The 25783-nt window shown below is 39.7% G+C and overlaps 4 non-coding genes across 4 annotated transcripts; all 4 read left to right on the top strand.

The window, feature by feature from the left end:
- The first annotated feature begins 17608 nt into the window (after positions 1–17608).
- LOC134987796 (U1 spliceosomal RNA) lies at positions 17609–17772 on the top strand. The gene has a single exon (XR_010193364.1). It is a non-coding gene; the product is annotated as a U1 spliceosomal RNA (small nuclear RNA).
- A 59-nt stretch (positions 17773–17831) lies between these two features.
- LOC134987765 (U5 spliceosomal RNA) lies at positions 17832–17948 on the top strand. Its single transcript, XR_010193334.1, has one exon. It is a non-coding gene; the product is annotated as a U5 spliceosomal RNA (small nuclear RNA).
- A 274-nt stretch (positions 17949–18222) lies between these two features.
- On the top strand, positions 18223–18338 carry LOC134987759 (U5 spliceosomal RNA). Its single transcript, XR_010193328.1, has one exon. It is a non-coding gene; the product is annotated as a U5 spliceosomal RNA (small nuclear RNA).
- Positions 18339–18613: 275 nt separating this feature from the next.
- Positions 18614–18729, top strand: LOC134987763 (U5 spliceosomal RNA). Its single transcript, XR_010193332.1, has one exon. It is a non-coding gene; the product is annotated as a U5 spliceosomal RNA (small nuclear RNA).
- Positions 18730–25783: the final 7054 nt, after the last annotated feature.

Genomic DNA, 25783 nt, shown 5'->3' with positions numbered 1-25783 from the left:
AAAGGTACAATACAGCTTTTCCTTGCCGATATCTCTCTTTTGCAAAGAGCTAGGCATTTGAAAATTCAGGGCTATAACGTGTAGATGAAGCACTAACAGTAGACTTTAAAATTTTCATTCTAGTGTCTTTCGTTTGGGAGAAAAATGCAAAGGTACAATACAGCTTTTCCTTGCCGATATCTCTCTTTTGCTAAGAGATAGGCATTGGAAAATTCAGGGCTATAACGTGTAGATGAAGCACTAAAAGGAGGCTTTAAAATTTTCATTCTAGTGTCCTTCGTTTGGGAGAAAAATGCAAAGGTACAATACAGCTTTTCCTTGCCGATATCTCTCTTTTGCAAAGAGATAGGCATTGGAAAATTCAGGGCTATAACGTGTAGATGAAGCACTAACAGGAGGCTTTAAAATTTTCATTCTAGTGTCCTTCGTTTGGGAGAAAAATGCAAAGGTACAATACAGCTTTTCCTTGCCAATATCTCTCTGTTGCAAAGAGCTAGGCATTGGAAAATTCAGGGCTATAACGTGTAGATGAAGCACTAACAGGAGGCTTTAAAATTTTCATTCTAGTGTCTTTCGTTTGGGAGAAAAATGCAAAGGTACAATACAGCATTTCCTTGCCGATATCTCTCTTTTGCAAAGAGATAGGCATTGGAAAATTCAGGGCTATTACGTGTAGATGAAGCACTAAAAGGAGGCTTTAAAATTTTCATTCTAGTGTCTTTCGTTTGGGAGAAAAATGTAAAAGTACAATGCAGCTTTTCCTTGCCGATATCTCTCTTTTGCAAAGAGATAGGCATTGGAAAATTCAGGGCTATAACGTGTAGATGAAGCACTAACAGGAGGCTTTAAAATTTTCATTCTAGTGTCTTTCGTTTGGGAGAAAAATGTAAAAGTACAATGCAGCTTTTCCTTGCCGATATCTCTCTTTTGCAAAGAGATAGGCATTGGAAAATTCAGGGCTATAACGTGTATATGAAGCACTAACAGGAGGCTTTAAAATTTTCATTCTAGTGTCTTTCGTTTGGGAGAAAAATGCAAAGGTACAATACAGCTTTTCCTTGCCGATATCTCTCTTTTGCTAAGAGATAGGCATTGGAAAATTCAGGGCTATAACGTGTAGATGAAGCACTAAAAGGAGGCTTTAAAATTTTCATTCTAGTGTCCTTCGTTTGGGAGAAAAATGCAAAGGTACAATACAGCTTTTCCTTGCCGATATCTCTCTTTTGCAAAGAGATAGGCATTGGAAAATTCAGGGCTATAACGTGTAGATGAAGCACTAATAGGAGGCTTTAAAATTTTCATTCTAGTGTCCTTCGTTTGGGAGAAAAATGCAAAGGTACAATACAGCTTTTCCTTGCCGATATCTCTCTTTTGCAAAGAGATAGGCATTGGAAAATTCAGGGCTATAACGTGTAGATGAAGCACTAACAGGAGGCTTTAAAATTTTCATTCTAGTGTCTTTCGTTTGGGAGAAAAATGCAAAGGTACAATACAGTTTTTCCTTGCCGATATCTCTCTTTTGCAAAGAGATAGGCATTGGAAAATTCAGGGCTATAACGTGTAGATGAAGCACTAACAGGAGGCTTTAAAATTTTCATTCTAGTGTCTTTCGTTTGGGAGAAAAATGCAAAGGTACAATACAGCTTTTCCTTGCCGATATCTCTCTTTTGCTAAGAGATAGGCATTGGAAAATTCAGGGCTATAACGTGTAGATGAAGCACTAAAAGGAGGCTTTAAAATTTTCATTCTAGTGTCCTTCGTTTGGGAGAAAAATGCAAAGGTACAATACAGCTTTTCCTTGCCGATATCTCTCTTTTGCAAAGAGATAGGCATTGGAAAATTCAGGGCTATAACGTGTAGATGAAGCACTAACAGGAGGCTTTAAAATTTTCATTCTAGTGTCTTTCGTTTGGGAGAAAAATGCAAAGGTACAATACAGCATTTCCTTGCCGATATCTCTCTTTTGCAAAGAGATAGGCATTGGAAAATTCAGGGCTATTACGTGTAGATGAAGCACTAAAAGGAGGCTTTAAAATTTTCATTCTAGTGTCTTTCGTTTGGGAGAAAAATGTAAAAGTACAATGCAGCTTTTCCTTGCCGATATCTCTCTTTTGCAAAGAGATAGGCATTGGAAAATTCAGGGCTATAACGTGTAGATGAAGCACTAACAGGAGGCTTTAAAATTTTCATTCTAGTGTCTTTCGTTTGGGAGAAAAATGTAAAAGTACAATGCAGCTTTTCCTTGCCGATATCTCTCTTTTGCAAAGAGATAGGCATTGGAAAATTCAGGGCTATAACGTGTATATGAAGCACTAACAGGAGGCTTTAAAATTTTCATTCTAGTGTCTTTCGTTTGGGAGAAAAATGCAAAGGTACAATACAGCTTTTCCTTGCCGATATCTCTCTTTTGCTAAGAGATAGGCATTGGAAAATTCAGGGCTATAACGTGTAGATGAAGCACTAAAAGGAGGCTTTAAAATTTTCATTCTAGTGTCCTTCGTTTGGGAGAAAAATGCAAAGATACAATACAGCTTTTCCTTGCCGATATCTCTCTTTTGCAAAGAGATAGGCATTGGAAAATTCAGGGCTATAACGTGTAGATGAAGCACTAATAGGAGGCTTTAAAATTTTCATTCTAGTGTCCTTCGTTTGGGAGAAAAATGCAAAGGTACAATACAGCTTTTCCTTGCCGATATCTCTCTTTTGCAAAGAGATAGGCATTGGAAAATTCAGGGCTATAACGTGTAGATGAAGCACTAACAGGAGGCTTTAAAATTTTCATTCTAGTGTCTTTCGTTTGGGAGAAAAATGCAAAGGTACAATACAGTTTTTCCTTGCCGATATCTCTCTTTTGCAAAGAGATAGGCATTGGAAAATTCAGGGCTATAACGTGTAGATGAAGCACTAACAGGAGGCTTTAAAATTTTCATTCTAGTGTCTTTCGTTTGGGAGAAAAATGCAAAGGTACAATACAGCTTTTCCTTGCCGATATCTCTCTTTTGCTAAGAGATAGGCATTGGAAAATTCAGGGCTATAACGTGTAGATGAAGCACTAAAAGGAGGCTTTAAAATTTTCATTCTAGTGTCTTTCGTTTGGGAGAAAAATGCAAAGGTACAATACAGCTTTTCCTTGCCGATATCTCTCTTTTGCTAAGAGATAGGCATTGGAAAATTCAGGGCTATAACGTGTAGATGAAGCACTAAAAGGAGGCTTTAAAATTTTCATTCTAGTGTCCTTCGTTTGGGAGAAAAATGCAAAGATACAATACAGCTTTTCCTTGCCGATATCTCTCTTTTGCAAAGAGATAGGCATTGGAAAATTCAGGGCTATAACGTGTAGATGAAGCACTAATAGGAGGCTTTAAAATTTTCATTCTAGTGTCCTTCGTTTGGGAGAAAAATGCAAAGGTACAATACAGCTTTTCCTTGCCGATATCTCTCTTTTGCAAAGAGATAGGCATTGGAAAATTCAGGGCTATAACGTGTAGATGAAGCACTAACAGGAGGCTTTAAAATTTTCATTCTAGTGTCTTTCGTTTGGGAGAAAAATGCAAAGGTACAATACAGTTTTTCCTTGCCGATATCTCTCTTTTGCAAAGAGATAGGCATTGGAAAATTCAGGGCTATAACGTGTAGATGAAGCACTAACAGGAGGCTTTAAAATTTTCATTCTAGTGTCTTTCGTTTGGGAGAAAAATGCAAAGGTACAATACAGCTTTTCCTTGCCGATATCTCTCTTTTGCTAAGAGATAGGCATTGGAAAATTCAGGGCTATAACGTGTAGATGAAGCACTAAAAGGAGGCTTTAAAATTTTCATTCTAGTGTCCTTCGTTTGGGAGAAAAATGCAAAGGTACAATACAGCTTTTCCTTGCCGATATCTCTCTTTTGCAAAGAGATAGGCATTGGAAAATTCAGGGCTATAACGTGTAGATGAAGCACTAACAGGAGGCTTTAAAATTTTCATTCTAGTGTCTTTCGTTTGGGAGAAAAATGCAAAGGTACAATACAGCATTTCCTTGCCGATATCTCTCTTTTGCAAAGAGATAGGCATTGGAAAATTCAGGGGTATTACGTGTAGATGAAGCACTAAAAGGAGGCTTTAAAATTTTCATTCTAGTGTCTTTCGTTTGGGAGAAAAATGTAAAAGTACAATGCAGCTTTTCCTTGCCGATATCTCTCTTTTGCAAAGAGATAGGCATTGGAAAATTCAGGGCTATAACGTGTAGATGAAGCACTAACAGGAGGCTTTAAAATTTTCATTCTAGTGTCTTTCGTTTGGGAGAAAAATGTAAAAGTACAATGCAGCTTTTCCTTGCCGATATCTCTCTTTTGCAAAGAGATAGGCATTGGAAAATTCAGGGCTATAACGTGTATATGAAGCACTAACAGGAGGCTTTAAAATTTTTCATTCTAGTGTCTTTCGTTTGGGAGAAAAATGCAAAGGTACAATACAGCTTTTCCTTGCCGATATCTCTCTTTTGCAAAGAGATAGGCATTGGAAAATTCAGGGCTATAACGTGTAGATGAAGCACTAACAGGAGGCTTTAAAATTTTCATTCTAGTGTCTTTCGTTTGGGAGAAAAATGCAAAGGTACAATACAGCTTTTCCTTGCCGATATCTCTCTTTTGCAAAGAGCTAGGCATTTGAAAATTCAGGGCTATAACGTGTAGATGAAGCACTAACAGTAGACTTTAAAATTTTCATTCTAGTGTCTTTCGTTTGGGAGAAAAATGCAAAGGTACAATACAGCTTTTCCTTGCCGATATCTCTCTTTTGCTAAGAGATAGGCATTGGAAAATTCAGGGCTATAACGTGTAGATGAAGCACTAAAAGGAGGCTTTAAAATTTTCATTCTAGTGTCCTTCGTTTGGGAGAAAAATGCAAAGGTACAATACAGCTTTTCCTTGCCGATATCTCTCTTTTGCAAAGAGATAGGCATTGGAAAATTCAGGGCTATAACGTGTAGATGAAGCACTAACAGGAGGCTTTAAAATTTTCATTCTAGTGTCCTTCGTTTGGGAGAAAAATGCAAAGGTACAATACAGCTTTTCCTTGCCAATATCTCTCTGTTGCAAAGAGCTAGGCATTGGAAAATTCAGGGCTATAACGTGTAGATGAAGCACTAACAGGAGGCTTTAAAATTTTCATTCTAGTGTCTTTCGTTTGGGAGAAAAATGCAAAGGTACAATACAGCATTTCCTTGCCGATATCTCTCTTTTGCAAAGAGATAGGCATTGGAAAATTCAGGGCTATTACGTGTAGATGAAGCACTAAAAGGAGGCTTTAAAATTTTCATTCTAGTGTCTTTCGTTTGGGAGAAAAATGTAAAAGTACAATGCAGCTTTTCCTTGCCGATATCTCTCTTTTGCAAAGAGATAGGCATTGGAAAATTCAGGGCTATAACGTGTAGATGAAGCACTAACAGGAGGCTTTAAAATTTTCATTCTAGTGTCTTTCGTTTGGGAGAAAAATGTAAAAGTACAATGCAGCTTTTCCTTGCCGATATCTCTCTTTTGCAAAGAGATAGGCATTGGAAAATTCAGGGCTATAACGTGTATATGAAGCACTAACAGGAGGCTTTAAAATTTTCATTCTAGTGTCTTTCGTTTGGGAGAAAAATGCAAAGGTACAATACAGCTTTTCCTTGCCGATATCTCTCTTTTGCTAAGAGATAGGCATTGGAAAATTCAGGGCTATAACGTGTAGATGAAGCACTAAAAGGAGGCTTTAAAATTTTCATTCTAGTGTCCTTCGTTTGGGAGAAAAATGCAAAGGTACAATACAGCTTTTCCTTGCCGATATCTCTCTTTTGCAAAGAGATAGGCATTGGAAAATTCAGGGCTATAACGTGTAGATGAAGCACTAATAGGAGGCTTTAAAATTTTCATTCTAGTGTCCTTCGTTTGGGAGAAAAATGCAAAGGTACAATACAGCTTTTCCTTGCCGATATCTCTCTTTTGCAAATAGATAGGCATTGGAAAATTCAGGGCTATAACGTGTAGATGAAGCACTAACAGGAGGCTTAAAAATTTTCATTCTAGTGTCTTTCGTTTGGGAGAAAAATGCAAAGGTACAATACAGCTTTTCCTTGCCGATATCTCTCTTTTGCAAAGAGCTAGGCATTGGAAAATTCAGGGCTATAACGTGTAGATGAAGCACTAACAGTAGACTTTAAAATTTTCATTCTAGTGTCTTTCGTTTGGGAGAAAAATGCAAAGGTACAATACAGCTTTTCCTTGCCAATATCTCTCTTTTGCAAAGAGCTAGGCATTGGAAAATTCAGGGCTATAACGTGTAGATGAAGCACTAACAGGAGGCTTTAAAATTTTCATTCTAGTGTCTTTCGTTTGGGAGAAAAATGCAAAGGTACAATACAGTTTTTCCTTGCCGATATCTCTCTTTTGCAAAGAGATAGGCATTGGAAAATTCAGGGCTATAACGTGTAGATGAAGCACTAACAGGAGGCTTTAAAATTTTCATTCTAGTGTCTTTCGTTTGGGAGAAAAATGCAAAGGTACAATACAGCTTTTCCTTGCCGATATCTCTCTTTTGCAAAGAGATAGGCATTTGAAAATTCAGGGCTATAACGTGTAGATGAAGCACTAACAGAAGGCTTTAAAATTTTCATTCTAGTGTCCTTCGTTTGGGAGAAAAATGCAAAGGTACAATACAGCTTTTCCTTGCCGATATCTCTCTTTTGCAAAGAGATAGGCATTGGAAAATTCAGGGCTATAACGTGTAGATGAAGCACTAATAGGAGGCTTTAAAATTTTCATTCTAGTGTCCTTCGTTTGGGAGAAACATGCAAAGGTACAATACAGCTTTTCCTTGCCGATATCTCTCTTTTGCAAAGAGATAGGCATTGGAAAATTCAGGGCTATAACGTGTAGATGAAGCACTAACAGGAGGCTTTAAAATTTTCATTCTAGTGTCTTTCGTTTGGGAGAAAAATGCAAAGGTACAATACAGCTTTTCCTTGCCGATATCTCTCTTTTGCAAAGAGCTAGGCATTGGAAAATTCAGGGCTATAACGTGTAGATGAAGCACTAATAGGAGGCTTTAAAATTTTCATTCTAGTGTCTTTCGTTTGGGAGAAAAATGCAAAAGTACAATGCTGCTTTTCCTTGCCGATATCTCTCTTTTGCAAAGAGATAGGCATTGGAAAATTCAGAGCTATAACGTGTAGATGAAGCACTAACAGGAGGCTTTAAAATTTTCATTCTAGTGTCCTTCGTTTGGGAGAAAAATGCAAAGGTACAATACAGCTTTTCCTTGCCAATATCTCTCTTTTGCAAAGAGCTAGGCATTGGAAAATTCAGGGCTATAACGTGTAGATGAAGCACTAACAGGAGGCTTTAAAATTTTCATTCTAGTGTCTTTCGTTTGGGAGAAAAATGCAAAGGTACAATACAGCTTTTCCTTGCCGATATCTCTCTTTTGCAAAGAGATAGGCATTTGAAAATTCAGGGCTATAACGTGTAGATGAAGCACTAACAGAAGGCTTTAAAATTTTCATTCTAGTGTCCTTCGTTTGGGAGAAAAATGCAAAGGTACAATACAGCTTTTCCTTGCCGATATCTCTCTTTTGCAAAGAGATAGGCATTGGAAAATTCAGGGCTATAACGTGTAGATGAAGCACTAATAGGAGGCTTTAAAATTTTCATTCTAGTGTCCTTCGTTTGGGAGAAACATGCAAAGGTACAATACAGCTTTTCCTTGCCGATATCTCTCTTTTGCAAAGAGATAGGCATTGGAAAATTCAGGGCTATAACGTGTAGATGAAGCACTAACAGGAGGCTTTAAAATTTTCATTCTAGTGTCTTTCGTTTGGGAGAAAAATGCAAAGGTACAATACAGCTTTTCCTTGCCAATATCTCTCTTTTGCAAAGAGCTAGGCATTGGAAAATTCAGGGCTATAACGTGTAGATGAAGCACTAACAGGAGGCTTTAAAATTTTCATTCTAGTGTCTTTCGTTTGGGAGAAAAATGCAAAGGTACAATACAGCATTTCCTTGCCGATATCTCTCTTTTGCAAAGAGATAGGCTTTGGAAAATTCAGGGCTATTACGTGTAGATGAAGCACTAAAAGGAGGCTTTAAAATTTTCATTCTAGTGTCTTTCGTTTGGGAGAAAAATGTAAAAGTACAATGCAGCTTTTCCTTGCCGATATCTCTCTTTTGCAAAGAGATAGGCATTGGAAAATTCAGGGCTATAACGTGTAGATGAAGCACTAACAGGAGGCTTTAAAATTTTCATTCTAGTGTCTTTCGTTTGGGAGAAAAATGTAAAAGTACAATGCAGCATTTCCTTGCCGATATCTCTCTTTTGCAAAGAGATAGGCATGAGAAAATTCAGGGCTATAACGTGTATATGAAGCACTAACAGGAGGCTTTAAAATTTTCATTCTAGTGTCTTTCGTTTGGGAGAAAAATGCAAAGGTACAATACAGCTTTTCCTTGCCGATATCTCTCTTTTGCTAAGAGATAGGCATTGGAAAATTCAGGGCTATAACGTGTAGATGAAGCACTAACAGGAGGCTTTAAAATTTTCATTCTAGTGTCCTTCGTTTGGGAGAAAAATGCAAAGGTACAATACAGCTTTTCCTTGCCGATATCTCTCTTTTGCAAAGAGATAGGCATTGGAAAATTCAGGGCTATAACGTGTAGATGAAGCACTAATAGGAGGCTTTAAAATTTTCATTCTAGTGTCCTTCGTTTGGGAGAAAAATGCAAAGGTACAATACAGCTTTTCCTTGCCGATATCTCTCTTTTGCAAAGAGATAGGCATTGGAAAATTCAGGGCTATAACGTGTAGATGAAGCACTAACAGGAGGCTTTAAAATTTTCATTCTAGTGTCTTTCGTTTGGGAGAAAAATGCAAAGGTACAATACAGCTTTTCCTTGCCGATATCTCTCTTTTGCAAAGAGCTAGGCATTGGAAAATTCAGGGCTATAACGTGTAGATGAAGCACTAACAGTAGACTTTAAAATTTTCATTCTAGTGTCTTTCGTTTGGGAGAAAACTGCAAAGGTACAATACAGCTTTTCCTTGCCAATATCTCTCTTTTGCAAAGAGCTAGGCATTGGAAAATTCAGGGCTATAACGTGTAGATGAAGCACTAACAGGAGGCTTTAAAATTTTCATTCTAGTGTCTTTCGTTTGGGAGAAAAATGCAAAGGTACAATACAGTTTTTCCTTGCCGATATCTCTCTTTTGCAAAGAGATAGGCATTGGAAAATTCAGGGCTATAACGTTTAGATGAAGCACTAACAGGAGGCTTTAAAATTTTCATTCTAGTGTCTTTCGTTTGGGAGAAAAATGCAAAGGTACAATACAGCTTTTCCTTGCCGATATCTCTCTTTTGCAAAGAGATAGGCATTTGAAAATTCAGGGCTATAACGTGTAGATGAAGCACTAACAGGAGGCTTTAAAATTTTCATTCTAGTGTCCTTCGTTTGGGAGAAAAATGCAAAGGTACATTACAGCTTTTCCTTGCCGATATCTCTCTTTTGCAAAGAGATAGGCATTGGAAAATTCAGGGCTATAACGTGTAGATGAAGCACTAACAGGAGGCTTTAAAATTTTCATTCTAGTGTCTTTCGTTTGGGAGAAAAATGCAAAGGTACAATACAGCTTTTCCTTGCCAATATCTCTCTTTTGCAAAGAGCTAGGCATTGGAAAATTCTGGGCTATAACGTGTAGATGAAGCACTAACAGGAGGCTTTAAAATTTTCATTCTAGTGTCTTTCGTTTGGGAGAAAAATGCAAAAGTACAATGCTGCTTTTCCTTGCCGATATCTCTCTTTTGCAAAGAGATAGGCATTGGAAAATTCAGGGCTATAACGTGTAGATGAAGCACTAACAGGAGGCTTTAAAATTTTCATTCTAGTGTCTTTCGTTTGGGAGAAAAATGCAAAAGTACAATGCTGCTTTTCCTTGCCGATATCTCTCTTTTGCAAAGAGATAGGCATTGGAAAATGCAGGGCTATAACATGTAGATGAAGCACTAACAGGAGGCTTTAAAATTTTCATTCTAGTGTCTTTCGTTTGGGAGAAAAATGCAAAAGTACAATGCTGCTTTTCCTTGCCGATATCTCTCTTTTGCAAAGAGATAGGCATTGGAAAATGCAGGGCTATAACGTGCAGATGAAGCACTAACAGGAGGCTTTAAAATTTTCATTCTAGTGTCTTTCGTTTGGGAGAAAAATGCAAAGGTACAATACAGCTTTTCCTTGCCAATATCTCTCTTTTGCAAAGAGCTAGGCATTGGAAAATGCAGGGCTATAACGTGTAGATGAAGCACTAACAGGAGGCTTTACAATTTTCATTCTAGTGTCTTTCGTTTGGGAGAAAAATGCAAAGGTACAATGCTGCTTTTCTTTGCCGTTATCTCTCTTTTGCAAAGAGATAGGCATTGGAAAATGCAGGGCTATAACGTGTAGATGAAGCACTAACAGGAGGCTTTTAAATTTTCATTCTAGTGTCCTTCGTTTGGGAGAAAAATGCAAAGGTACAATACAGTTTTTCCTTGCCGATATCTCTCTTTTGAAAAGAGATAGGCATTGGAAAATTCAGGGCTATAACGTGTAGATGAAGCACTAACAGGAGGCTTTAAAATTTTCATTCTAGTGTCTTTCGTTTGGGAGAAAAATGCAAAGGTACAATACAGCTTTTCCTTACCAATATCTCTCTTTTGCAAAGAGCTAGGCATTGGAAAATTCAGGGCTATAACGTGTAGATGAAGCACTAACAGGAGGCTTTAAAATTTTCATTCTAGTGTCTTTCGTTTGGGAGAAAAATGCAAAAGTACAATGCAGCTTTTCCTTGCCGATATCTCTCTTTTGCAAAGAGATAGGCATTGGAAAATGCAGGGCTATAACGTGTAGATGAAGCACTAACAGTAGGCTTTAAAAATTTCATTCTAGTGTCTTTCGTTTGGGAGAAAAATGCAAAGGTACAATACAGCTTTTCCTTGCCGATATCTCTCTTTTGCAAAGAGATAGGCATTGGAAAATGCAGGGCTATAACGTGTAGATGAAGCACAAACAGTAGGCTTTAAAAATTTCATTCTAGTGTCTTTCGTTTGGGAGAAAAATGCAAAGGTACAATACAGCTTTTCCTTGCCGATATCTCTCTTTTGCAAAGAGATAGGCATTGGAAAATGCAGGGCTATAACGTGTAGATGAAGCACTAACAGTAGGCTTTAAAAATTTCATTCTAGTGTCTTTCGTTTGGGAGAAAAATGCAAAGGTACAATACAGCTTTTCCTTGCCGATATCTCTCTTTTGCAAAGAGATAGGCATTGGAAAATTCAGGGCTATAACGTGTAGATGAAGCACTAACAGGAGGCTTTAAATTTTTCATTCTAGTGTCTTTCGTTTGGGAGAAAAATGCAAAGGTACAATACAGTTTTTCCTTGCCAATATCTCTCTTTTGCAAAGAGATAGGCATTGGAAAATTCAGGGCTATAACGTGTAGATGAAGCACTAACAGGAGGCTTTAAAATTTTCATTCTAGTGTCTTTCGTTTGGGAGAAAAATGCAAAGGTACAATACAGCATTTCCTTGCCGATATCTCTCTTTTGCAAAGAGATAGGCATTGGAAAATTCAGGGCTATTACGTGTAGATGAAGCACTAAAAGGATGCTTTAAAATTTTCATTCTAGTGTCTTTCGTTTGGGAGAAAAATGTAAAAGTACAATGCAGCTTTTCCTTGCCGATATCTCTCTTTTGCAAAGAGATAGGCATTGGAAAATTCAGGGCTATAACGTGTAGATGAAGCACAAACAGGAGGCTTTAAAATTTTCATTCTAGTGTCTTTCGTTTGGGAGAAAAATGCAAAAGTACAATGCAGCTTTTCCTTGCCGATATCTCTCTTTTGCAAAGAGATAGGCATTGGAAAATTCAGGGCTATAACGTGTATATGAAGCACTAACAGGAGGCTTTAAAATTTTCATTCTAGTGTCTTTCGTTTGGGAGAAAAATGCAAAGGTACAATACAGCTTTTCCTTGCCGATATCTCTCTTTTGCTAAGAGATAGGCATTGGAAAATTCAGGGCTATAACGTGTAGATGAAGCACTAAAAGGAGGCTTTAAAATTTTCATTCTAGTGTCTTTCGTTTGGGAGAAAAATGTAAAAGTACAATGCAGCTTTTCCTTGCCGATATCTCTCTTTTGCAAAGAGATAGGCATTGGAAAATTCAGGGCTATAACGTGTAGATGAAGCACAAACAGGAGGCTTTAAAATTTTCATTCTAGTGTCTTTCGTTTGGGAGAAAAATGCAAAAGTACAATGCAGCTTTTCCTTGCCGATATCTCTCTTTTGCAAAGAGATAGGCATTGGAAAATTCAGGGCTATAACGTGTATATGAAGCACTAACAGGAGGCTTTAAAATTTTCATTCTAGTGTCTTTCGTTTGGGAGAAAAATGCAAAGGTACAATACAGCTTTTCCTTGCCGATATCTCTCTTTTGCTAAGAGATAGGCATTGGAAAATTCAGGGCTATAACGTGTAGATGAAGCACTAAAAGGAGGCTTTAAAATTTTCATTCTAGTGTCCTTCGTTTGGGAGAAAAATGCAAAGGTACAATACAGCTTTTCCTTGCCGATATCTCTCTTTTGCAAAGAGATAGGCATTGGAAAATTCAGGGCTATAACGTGTAGATGAAGCACTAACAGGAGGCTTTAAAATTTTCATTCTAGTGTCTTTCGTTTGGGAGAAAAATGCAAAGGTACAATACAGCATTTCCTTGCCGATATCTCTCTTTTGCAAAGAGATAGGCATTGGAAAATTCAGGGGTATTACGTGTAGATGAAGCACTAAAAGGAGGCTTTAAAATTTTCATTCTAGTGTCTTTCGTTTGGGAGAAAAATGTAAAAGTACAATGCAGCTTTTCCTTGCCGATATCTCTCTTTTGCAAAGAGATAGGCATTGGAAAATTCAGGGCTATAACGTGTAGATGAAGCACTAACAGGAGGCTTTAAAATTTTCATTCTAGTGTCTTTCGTTTGGGAGAAAAATGTAAAAGTACAATGCAGCTTTTCCTTGCCGATATCTCTCTTTTGCAAAGAGATAGGCATTGGAAAATTCAGGGCTATAACGTGTATATGAAGCACTAACAGGAGGCTTTAAAATTTTCATTCTAGTGTCTTTCGTTTGGGAGAAAAATGCAAAGGTACAATACAGCTTTTCCTTGCCGATATCTCTCTTTTGCTAAGAGATAGGCATTGGAAAATTCAGGGCTATAACGTGTAGATGAAGCACTAAAAGGAGGCTTTAAAATTTTCATTCTAGTGTCCTTCGTTTGGGAGAAAAATGCAAAGGTACAATACAGCTTTTCCTTGCCGATATCTCTCTTTTGCAAAGAGATAGGCATTGGAAAATTCAGGGCTATAACGTGTAGATGAAGCACTAATAGGAGGCTTTAAAATTTTCATTCTAGTGTCCTTCGTTTGGGAGAAAAATGCAAAGGTACAATACAGCTTTTCCTTGCCGATATCTCTCTTTTGCAAAGAAATAGGCATTGGAAAATTCAGGGCTATAACGTGTAGATGAAGCACTAACAGGAGGCTTTAAAATTTTCATTCTAGTGTCTTTCGTTTGGGAGAAAAATGCAAAGGTACAATACAGCTTTTCCTTGCCGATATCTCTCTTTTGCAAAGAGCTAGGCATTGGAAAATTCAGGGCTATAACGTGTAGATGAAGCACTAACAGTAGACTTTAAAATTTTCATTCTAGTGTCTTTCGTTTGGGAGAAAAATGCAAAGGTACAATACAGCTTTTCCTTGCCAATATCTCTCTTTTGCAAAGAGCTAGGCATTGGAAAATTCAGGGCTATAACGTGTAGATAAAGCACTAACAGGAGGCTTTAAAATTTTCATTCTAGTGTCTTTCGTTTGGGAGAAAAATGCAAAAGTACAATGCTGCTTTTCCTTGCCGATATCTCTCTTTTGCAAAGAGATAGGCATTGGAAAATTCAGGGCTATAACGTGTATATGAAGCACTAACAGGAGGCTTTAAAATTTTCATTCTAGTGTCTTTCGTTTGGGAGAAAAATGCAAAGGTACAATACAGCTTTTCCTTGCCGATATCTCTCTTTTGCTAAGAGATAGGCATTGGAAAATTCAGGGCTATAACGTGTAGATGAAGCACTAAAAGGAGGCTTTAAAATTTTCATTCTAGTGTCCTTCGTTTGGGAGAAAAATGCAAAGGTACAATACAGCTTTTCCTTGCCGATATCTCTCTTTTGCAAAGAGATAGGCATTGGAAAATTCAGGGCTATAACGTGTAGATGAAGCACTAATAGGAGGCTTTAAAATTTTCATTCTAGTGTCCTTCGTTTGGGAGAAAAATGCAAAGGTACAATACAGCTTTTCCTTGCCGATATCTCTCTTTTGCAAAGAAATAGGCATTGGAAAATTCAGGGCTATAACGTGTAGATGAAGCACTAACAGGAGGCTTTAAAATTTTCATTCTAGTGTCTTTCGTTTGGGAGAAAAATGCAAAGGTACAATACAGCTTTTCCTTGCCGATATCTCTCTTTTGCAAAGAGCTAGGCATTGGAAAATTCAGGGCTATAACGTGTAGATGAAGCACTAACAGGAGGCTTTAAAATTTTCATTCTAGTGTCTTTCGTTTGGGAGAAAAATGCAAAGGTACAATACAGCTTTTCCTTGCCAATATCTCTCTTTTGCAAAGAGCTAGGCATTGGAAAATTCAGGGCTATAACGTGTAGATGAAGCACTAACAGGAGGCTTTAAAATTTTCATTCTAGTGTCTTTCGTTTGGGAGAAAAATGCAAAAGTACAATGCAGCTTTTCCTTGCCGATATCTCTCTTTTGCAAAGAGATAGGCATTGGAAAATGCAGGGCTATAACGTGTAGATGAAGCACTAACAGTAGGCTTTAAAAATTTCATTCTAGTGTCTTTCGTTTGGGAGAAAAATGCAAAAGTACAATGCAGCTTTTCCTTGCCGATATCTCTCTTTTGCAAAGAGATAGGCATTGGAAAATTCAGGGCTATAACGTGTAGATGAAGCACTAATAGGAGGCTTTAAAATTTTCATTCTAATGTCCTTCGTTTGGGAGAAAAATGCAAAGGTACAATACAGCTTTTCCTTGCCGATATCTCTCTTTTGCAAAGAGATAGGCATTGGAAAATTCAGGGCTATAACATGTAGATGAAGCACTAACAGGAGGCTTTAAAATTTTCATTCTAGTGTCTTTCGTTTGGGAGAAAAATGCAAAGGTACAATACAGCTTTTCCTTGCCGATATCTCTCTTTTGCAAAGAGATAGGCATTGGAAAATTCAGGGCTATAACGTGTAGATGAAGCACTAACAGGAGGCTTTAAAATTTTCATTCTAGTGTCCTTCGTTTGGGAGAAAAATGCAAAGGTACAATACAGCTTTTCCTTGCCGATATCTCTCTTTTGCAAAGAGATAGGCATTGGACAAATTCAGGGCTATAACGTGTAGATGAAGCACTAACAGGAGGCTTTAAAATTTTCATTCTAGTGTCTTTCGTTTGGGAGAAAAATGCAAAGGTACAATACAGCTTTTCCTTGCCGATATCTCTCTTTTGCAAAGAGCTAGGCATTGGAAAATTCAGGGCTATAACGTGTAGATGAAGCACTAACAGGAGGCTTTAAAATTTTCATTCTAGTGTCTTTCGTTTGGGAGAAAAATGCAAAGGTACAATACAGCTTTTCCTTGCCAATATCTCTCTTTTGCAAAGAGCTAGGCATTGGAAAATTCAGGGCTATAACGTGTAGATGAAGCACTAACAGGAGGCTTTAAAATTTTCATTCTAGTGTCTTTCGTTTGGGAGAAAAATGCAAAGGTACAATACAGTTTTTCCTTGCCGATATCTCTCTTTTGCAAAGAGATAGGCATTGGAAAATTCAGGGCTATAACGTGTAGATGAAGCACTAACAGGAGGCTTTAAAATTTTCATTCTAGTGTCCTTCGTTTGGGAGAAAAATGCAAAGGTACAATACAGCTTTTCCTTGCCAATATCTCTCTTTTGCAAAGAGCTAGGCATTGGAAAATTCAGGGCTATACCGTGTAGATGAAGCACTAACAGGAGGCTTTTACATTTTCATTCTAGTGTCCTTCGTTTGGGAGAAAAATGCAAAGGTACAATACAGCTTTTCCTTGCCGATATCTCTCTTTTGCAAAGAGCTAGGCATTGGAAAATTCAGGGCTATAACGTGTAGATGAAGCACTAACAGGAGGCTTTAAAATTTTCATTCTAGTGTCTTTCGTTTGGGAGAAAAATGCAAAGGTACAATACAGTTTTTCCTTGCCGATATCTCTCTTTTGCAAAGAGATAGGCATTGGAAAATTCAGGGCTATAACGTGTAGATGAAGCACTAACAGGAGGCTTTAAAATTTTCATTCTAGTGTCCTTCGTTTGGGAGAAAAATGCAAAGGTACAATACAGCTTTTCCTTGCCAATATCTCTCTTTTGCAAAGAGCTAGGCATTGGAAAATTCAGGGCTATACCGTGTAGATGAAGCACTAACAGGAGGCTTTTACATTTTCATTCTAGTGTCCTTCGTTTGGGAGAAAAATGCAAAGGTACAATACAGCTTTTCCTTGCCGATATCTCTCTTTTGCAAAGAGATAGGCATTGGAAAATTCAGGGCTATAACGTGTAGATGAAGCACTAACAGGAGGCTTTAAAATTTTCATTCTAGTGTCTTTCGTTTGGGAGAAAAATGCAAAGGTACAATACAGCTTTTCCTTGCCGATATCTCTCTTTTGCAAAGAGATAGGCATTTGAAAATTCAGGGCTATAACGTATAGATGAAGCACTAACAGGAGGCTTTAAAATTTTCATTCTAGTGTCCTTCGTTTGGGAGAAAAATGCAAAGGTACAATACAGCTTTTCCTTGCCGATATCTCTCTTTTGCAAAGAGATAGGCATTGGAAAATTCAGGGCTATAACGTGTAGATGAAGCACTAATAGGAGGCTTTAAAATTTTCATTCTAGTGTCCTTCGTTTGGGAGAAAAATGCAAAGGTACAATACAGCTTTTCCTTGCCGATATCTCTCTTTTGCAAAGAGATAGGCATTGGAAAATTCAGGGCTATAACGTGTAGATGAAGCACTAACAGGAGGCTTTAAAATTTTCATTCTAGTGTCTTTCGTTTGGGAGAAAAATCAGCTTGAATGCTTCAGGGGCTGGGGCATAGCCAACATGAGCCCCACACCGAAGGAGGGTGGAGGTGTTTAATGCAAACTAGGGGTCAGACAAGCGCCGCAAAAGGCCACCATGCCCTGCACGCCCCTTTTCTGTTTTCATATGCAGACGAGGGTTGAAGCCAACTTTGACCCACTGCTTGGATGACATCACCATATGCAAATCCATCTGCGGCAGGCCTTCCCCCAGGAATGCTTGCACTAGTTGTTGCATTTGGTTTGTTGTTTGGGGGTGCTTCAGTATTAGGCAGCCTTCTGCCCTCCCATGTTCATCTGAAAATATGTGTTCTCCCTGCAGTTGTTGTCCCCAGATGAGAGTTCCCTTGTGCTGCCTCAGTTGAATCTCCTTAACTTGACAGAGATGTGCCTGAGCAGCGGCCCTCCCCAGCTCTATCCCAAATCATACTTATTTTGCATAGGAGATACCATGGTCATGAAGATTATTCTCCCAGGGTGAGGTTCATTCATTGCATTCTGGGTATGCTGACCCCTGTGATTTCCCCAAATGTGGGAAACTCGACTGCTTTATTTGTGGTAGTGGGGGACTGTGTTTGTGTTTTCCTCTGGTCAGCTCTGGTAAAAGTCAGATTTCTTTGTTTCAGAGCCTTGTTCTTCTTTTGAGAGTTCCCTTGTGCTAGTTCTTCAGAACGAACAAATCTTTTGCCTTTTACTAAAGATTTCCGTGGAGAGGAGCAAAACTGAGTTTTATCTCAATTTTTGCATGCCCCGTCTTATTGGGGTTTCTTTTATCAGTTTAAAGATAGAACGAGTGTGCTTTAATGTAAGCTCATTTGCGTAGAAATGACAGTAAATGTTTGTTTCTTTTCAAACAGAACTTTCTTGACTATACTAATTGCTTGAAAGATCTGGGAGCACATGGAAAAGAGTACAAACCATGTTTATAGCAAGGGGAAGCCTGGTGAGAAATCTGCTTTCTTTCTTTCAAATTGGGTGCTCACTTTGAGCTGAATGAGGACTGCTGGCATGGCACTCAGGCGACAGGTAGAATCTTGGTCATGCTGTGGTTTCTCTTCAGAACGAACAAATCTTTCGCCTTTTACTAAAGATTTCCGTGGAGAGGAGCAAAACTGAGTTTTATCTCAATTTTTGCATGCCCCATCTTATTGGGGTTTTATTTTATTGGTTTAAAGATAGAACGAGTGTGCTTTAATGTAAGCTCATTTGCATAGAAATGACAGTAAATGTTTGTTTCTTTTCAAACAGAACTTTCTTGACCACACTAATTGTTTGAAAGATCTGGGAGCACATGGAAAAGAGTACAAACCATGTTTATAGCAAGGGGAAGCCTGGTGAGAAATCTGCTTTCTTTCATTCAAATTGGGTGCTCACTTTGAGCTGAATGAGAACTGCTGGCATGGCACTCAGGCGACAGGTGGAATCTTGGTCATGCTCTGGTTTCTCTTCAGAACTAACAAATATTTCGCCTTTTATTAAAGATTTCCGTGGAGAGGAGCAAAACTGAGTTTTATCTCAATTTTTGCATGCCCCATATTATTGGGGTTTCTTTTATCAGTTTAAAGACAGAACGAGTGTGCTTTCTTGTTAGCTTTAATGTAAGTTTATTTGCATAACAATGACAGTAAATGTTTGTTTCTTTTCAAACAGAACTTTCTTGACCATGCTACTTGCTTGAAAGATCTGGGAGCACATGGAAAACAGTACAAACCATGCAGTATCACAAGAGCCTTTATTTGATCTTTCATGAAGATAGAGCAGAATTGAGGACACGTCAACAATTTCTGCCGAAGGTGGTTCATCTTTCCACATGGTGCCTTTGGCCACTGACACCTTCGTTGAGTCAAAGTCTCTGGCTGTGGTCAGAACTTTGAAAATTTATGTCACCAGAACGGTTCAGATTAGGAAAACAGAGGCTCTGTTTGTCCTGTATGCTCCCAACATGATTGGGTGTCCTGCTTCCATGCAGACCATTATGCGCTGGATCTGTGGTAAAATTCAGCATGCTCATTCCACGGCAGGATTGCCGTTACTGAATTAGGTGAAGACCCATTCTACTAGAAAGGTGGGTTCATCCTGGGCAGCTGGTCGGGGAGTCTCGGCATTGCAACTTTGCCGAGCAGCTATTTAGTAAACACTTTTGCTAAGTTTTACAAGTTTGATACCTTGGCTGATGATAACCTCAAGTTGGGTCATTCGGTGCTGCAGAGTCGTACGCACTCTCCCACCCGTTCAAGAGCTTTGGTATAACCCCATGGTTCTTAATGTGACCCCAGCATCCTCTAGGTCGTATGAGAAAATAGGATTTTAATACCTACCGGTAAATCCTTTTCTCTTAGTACGTAGAGGATGCTGGGCACCCGTCCCAGTCCATACTGTGTCTGCAGTTATTACTTGTGGTTATACACATGTTGTGTTACGGTTCTGGTCAGCTTTTTGCTGCAATTGTTCATGCCGTTGGCTTGTGTTCTGTTGAATGCCACGTTCTGCGGCATGCTTAAGGTGTGAGCTGGTAAGATGCTCACCTTAGTTTAACAATAAATCCTTTCCTCGAAATGTCCGTCTCCCTGGGCACAGTTCCTATAACTGGAGTCTGGAGGAGGGGCATAGAGGGAGGAGCCAGTTCACACCCTTTGAAAGTCTTAAAGTGCCCATGTCTCTTGCGGATCCCGTCTATACCCCATGGTTCTTAATGTGACCCCAGCATCCTCTACGGACTAAGAGAAAAGGATGCCCTTGTGTACTATCCTGACTTCTCCTCCCGTCTGCTTACTTTGTGCCTTCCAACACACAATGCGAACTACAGGTGGTGCTGCAGGGCCCACACCCTTTTACTTGCCTTACAGAGCAGCTCTGGAGCTGTTACAGTGCCCAGCTGCTGCAAGAAATCAGCATGAATGCTTCAGGGGATGGGGCATGGCCAACATGAGCCCCACACCAAAGGAGGGTGGGGGTGTTTAATGCGAACTAGGGGTCATCCAAGCACTGCAAAAGGCCGCCATGCCCTGCATGCCCCTTTTCTCTTTTTATATGCAGATGAGGGTTCCAGCCAACTTTGGCCCACTGCTTGGATGACATCACCGTATGCAAATCCGTCTGCTGCAGACCTTCCCCCAGGAATGCTGTTACTAGTTGTTGGATATGGTTTGATATTTGATGGTGCTTCAGTATTAGGCAGCCTTCCGCCATCCCATGTTCATCTGAAAAGATGTGGTCTCCCTGCAGTTGTTGTCCCCAGACGAGAGTTCCCTTGTGCTTCCTCAGTTGAATCTCCTTAACTTGACGGGGGAGGGGCTGCCCGAGCAGCCACCCTCCCCAGCCCTATCCCAACTCATACTTATTTTACATATTAGATCTCTTGATCATGAAGATTGTTCTCACAGGGTGAGGTTCATCCATTATATTTTAAAATAGGAAGGTACAAATTACATATTTGAATTGCATCTATGTGCTGGATTCAAATGTCCCCCCCCCTTCCTTTCTCAATTGTGCCCGTCAGCAGCTATTCTAAGGTTGCTGCCAATGGGTGTGACACATTAATTTCTTCTGTGGGGTACACTGGACTCCACAAGGATTCACATTGGGGTGTAGAGTAGGATCTTGATCTGAGGCACCAACCGGCTCAAAGCTTTTGACTGTTCCCAAGAAGCTCAGTGCATTCTCCTCTATAACCCCGCTTCCATGAACAGGGAGCTCAGTTTGTAGTTGGTGCCTTCAGTAGCAGGCCAATTAACAGGGGCCTGCCTCAGGCAGCCTATTCTTAGCTATTAATTTTGACAAGAAAAGAAGAACTTGTTTTATGAGAATCTACAAGGGCTGCAGCAGGCTAGGTCTAATAGACATCTTTACTGCAGCTTCATCACTCCCAGCGGCGCTATATACTCCCGTGCCCTGGTTGCTGGGTCACTGCAGCGGAGGCTCCGGTTTCATCCTAAGGTCAGTCACACACACACCACCCTTCCGGATCACGAGGCCGCTGATGAAGGGGAGCGAGGCCGTAGGGGGTGGGCCGTGTGCGCACTGCGGTGGACACTGATTACTGGGCAGCCGCTCCACTAGCCACCAGGTACAGTTAAGGAGCACAGGTCTGGGGGTTTTTCTCCTATATTAACCCAATTTTGTACTGCCCGCAGCGCATTGTGATAGGTAATAGGGCCTGATTCAGGTTGGATTGCAATCACAATAAGCGATCCAACTGCAAAAATTGCTAAGAGCATACGCATGTGCCTGCATTTTCTGCGGCACCCCGCAGAGAATGTGATCGCCTCTGCCTGTCAATCGGGGTGGGGAAGGGGGGGAGAGGTGGGTCAGCAACACTCCATTTCCAAGTCAGGGATGGAGCGGTGCGGGGGCAAGGCTTCAAAATGGGGTCTGCAACGGAGGAGACACAGGGGGCGTGGTCACAGCGGCTGTATGACATCACATTCAGCCGCTGTGATCACAAAAATGGTGGCGGCTTCCTGCGCGCACATACAGTCTGCACCAGCAGGAGCCTACACCATTTTTTATGATCACGCTGAACTGCAGTGCGACTGCAATTACAGCATGGTCAAGAAGGGAGGCGTCATGCTGGGTGGCCATGCCCTGTCACTGTGCAGGAGCCAGCACCGCTCACACACTAGTCCCCGGGTGCAGCCCCCAACCCCCGGGACACCCGGAGCAACAAAATGTAGATTCAGGCCACCAGGCCACGCCCCTACCTATGAAACCATGCCTCCTTTTTACCATTGCGCTGCTTATCTGCGCGCACTGCATTACAATCTCCCTCGCCACCTCTCTGTGTGTCACCAGTGATAGTGACACCTCTGCCATGCTTGTAGCAGCTGGTCCTAAGATCTACGCCTCAAACCCTGAGTGTTTGCCCTTGTGACTTGTTGATCATCATAGCGAAGCAGATGCTTACAGAAAACTGCAGGGGCTTAGATTGAAAATAAAAAAATTGATGGGTATAAGGTAGAGAGGAGCGGGTTCGGTTCTCCGAGAACCGAATTCCCCACGAACTCCACGTGGTTTACACTGGTCCGAGGCAGGCTCGGTTGTTCCCGCCTGACTCGGAAAACCTGAACAAGGGAAAATGTCATCATCCCGCTGTCGGATTCTCGCGAGATTCGGATTCCATATAAAGAGCTGCGCGTTGCTGCCATTTTTACTCGTGCATTGAAGAGAGAGCGGAGAGGACGTGGCTATGTTCTCTCAGTGGAAATCTCAATATCAGTGCTCAGTATCAGTGGTTACTTATTGCTGCTCAGTAATACTAGTAGTGTGTCTCTCCTGCTCAGTGTCAGTTCTCAGTAGTATCCTCATCAGTGCTCAGTATCACTGCTCATTGTCTTGTGCTGCATTGTGGTGCTCAGCATACTACAGTACATTACTAATAGTCCAGTGCTGCATCTTGCTGCTCAGTGTCAGTTCTAGTATCCTCATCAGTGCTCACTATCACTGCTCATTGCATTGTGGTGTTCTGTATACTACAATAACATAGTAATATAGTAACATAGTTTTTGAGGTTGAATAGAGGCAAATTGCCCATCGTGTTCAACCTGTTTTAAGTTGTGATGATTCTACATACTTGCTGAATAATGTTTTATGACTAGTTAGCTACTATAACTCATGTTACCCCCGGATTAACCATGTTGATATTTTAAGTATTATAACCTTGGATAGCTTTTTCATTCAGAAATGTATCCATTCCTTTTTTAAATCCAATTACAGAGTCCGCCATTACCACCTTCCCTGGCAGGGAATTCCACATCCTGATTGCCCTAACAGTGAAGAAACCTTTCCTCCATTGCGTTCTGAACTTTCCTCCAGTCGCAGCGAGTGACCACGTGTTCTTTTAATAAATAATTCCTCTGATAACTCTTTGTTATGTATCTTTACATATTTGAAGATATTAATAATATCTCCTCTTAGGCACCTCTTTTCTAGTGTATAAATATTCAGCCTAGTAAGTCTTTCCTTATAGTCCAGTACTTTTAGGCCTTTAATCAATTTAGTCTTCAGGATCTCTTACACTTCCATGAGCAGCAGAGTAGTGCAATGGAAGCATGCTGGGCCCATAACCCAGAGGTCGATTGATCGAAACTATCCTCTGCTATGTGCATTTTTTTTTTTATAATTAAAGTAATCAAAAACTGGGATTGATATTTTGGCTCTTTTATTTTTACTTAAAGTACAATAACTTTTATCATTTTAATTTGTTTTAATAGTATATTGACAGCATTGTTTTCTTTAAAAAATCCACTTAATTTTCTTTACCCTATTACTGAAATGGTAATTGACAAAAACAAACTACATTGTCACCAGAAGAGCAATGCAAAATGTACAAGTGATATATGAAAATCATCTTCCATCTTGAATTTCAATGATGCATTGGGACAACAATTTGTGAGAAACATCTTCACCCACAAAGAAAGATTTTCTTAATTCCTTACCTGTGTGCTGATTAGATATCACCTTGTTTTCACATTAAACAGACTTCCCCGTGAGGAAGCAGCAAGGATGCAGTGACGTTTCCTGGTGTCAACCTGTATTATTTCAGTAGACATTGAAATGAGGATGCATCTTTGATGCCTTTCCAATGAAGCAAGTTTATTTCAGTAATAGGTGAAAAACCATTCCTACAAAGGTGTTAATCAGAGACTTGGCTTTGTGGACACTTTTCAGAGAGCAAATTTGTTAGCATAAACATAAAATCAGAAAATGAAGAGCTGTTTAATCACTCAATTGGACTTTTCTGCCAGCATATTTTTTTTCTCTGCAACCCACTGCTAAATTGTGCTTCCTAGCTGTTTTTTTATAAAATCACTTAATCAAATCTAACTCTGATTACATCAGAGAAGGCCAGGTACCCTACACCATAAGGGGGGTTTTTGAAATTTTGACTTGTCTACTTAAAGATCACCAAAATCTGATTACAAGGTCAATTACATCCCTGGGTGGGATTGAACCACCAACCTTTTGGTTAATAGCCAAACATGCTAACCGATTGCGCCACAGAGACACCTTGCAAAAGTCAATACTGACAAAGGCTAATAATCATTCATCTAGAACGTTTCCTAGAAAAACTTTAAAAAGTCAATAATCTGGAGAATTTTTGTAAGAAACACATTGGTACTTTCCCATGATGAGTGAGTGCTTCAGGATTTCTTGCACTTACATGGGCTATTAACCAAAAGGTTGGTGGTTCAATCCCACCCAGGGATGTAATTGACCTTGTCATCAGATTTTGGTGATCTTTAAGTAGACAAGTCAAAATTTCAAACCCCCTCTTATGGTGTAGGGTACCTGGCCTTCTCTGACGTAATCAGAGTTAGATTTAATTAAGTGATTTTATAAAAAACAGCTAGGAAGCACAATTTAGCAGTGGGTTGCAGAGAAAAAAATAACATTTTAAACCTACCGGTAATTTTTTTTTCTCGTAGTCCGTAGAGGATGATGGGGACTCCGTAAGGACCATGGGGGATAGACGGGCTCCGCAGCAGACATGGGCACTTTAAGAAAGACTTTAGATCTGGGTGTGCACTGGCTCCTCCCTCTATGCCCCTCCTCCATACCTCAGTTAGAGAAACTGTGCCCAGAGGAGACAGACAGTTCGAGGAAAGGATTTTTGTTAATCCAAGGTCAAGATTCATACCAGCCACACCAATCACACCGTATAACTTGTGATATACTACCCAGTTAACAGTATGAATCAAATCTAACTCTGATTACATCAGAGAAGGCCAGGTACCCTACACCATAACAGGGGTTTTCGAAATTTTGACTTGTCTACTTAAAGATCAACAAAATCTGATTACAAGTTCAATTACGTCCCTGGGTGGGATTGAACCACCAACCTTTTGGTTAATAGCCGTACACACTAACTGATTGCGCCACAGCGAAACTTTGCAAAAGTACATACTGACAAAGGCTAATAAGCATTCATCTAGAACGATTCCTAGAAAAACTTTAAAAAGTCAATAATCTGGAGAGTTTTTGTAAGATGTTTCTTCCAGCAACCAATGAAGAAACACATTGGTACTTTCGCATGATGAGTGAGTGCTTCAGGATCTCTTGCACTTACATGTGCAGCAGAGTACTGTAATGGAAGCATGCTGGGTCCATAACCCAGAGGTAGGCAGATTGAAACTATCCTCTGCTATATGACTTGTCTACTTAAATATTACCAAAATTTGATGACAAGGTCAATTACGTCCCTGGATGGGATTGAACCACCAACTTTTTGATTAATAGCTGAACACACTAACCGATTGCGCCACAGAGACACTTTGCAAAAAGTACATACTGACAAAGACTAATAAGCATTCATCTAGAACGTTTCCTAGAAAAACTTTAAAAAGTCAATAATCTGGAGAGTTTTTGTAAGATGTTTCTTCCAGCAACCAATGAAGAAACACATTGGTACTTTCCCATGATGAGTGAGTGCTTCAGGATCTCTTGCACTTACATGTGCAGCAGAGTACTGCAATGGAAGCATGCTGGGCCCATAACCCAGAGGTAGGCAGATTGAAACTATCCTTTGCTATATGCATTTTTTTTTTTGTTCATTAAAGTAATCCAAAACTGGGATTGATATTTTAGCTTTTATTTTTACTTAAA

The sequence above is a fragment of the Pseudophryne corroboree genome, unplaced genomic scaffold (assembly GCF_028390025.1).
Source record: "Pseudophryne corroboree isolate aPseCor3 unplaced genomic scaffold, aPseCor3.hap2 scaffold_1020, whole genome shotgun sequence".
NCBI lineage: Eukaryota > Metazoa > Chordata > Amphibia > Anura > Myobatrachidae > Pseudophryne > Pseudophryne corroboree.
Note: the sequence above shows the minus strand (reverse complement) of the source record. Positions and strands in the feature narration are given on the sequence as shown.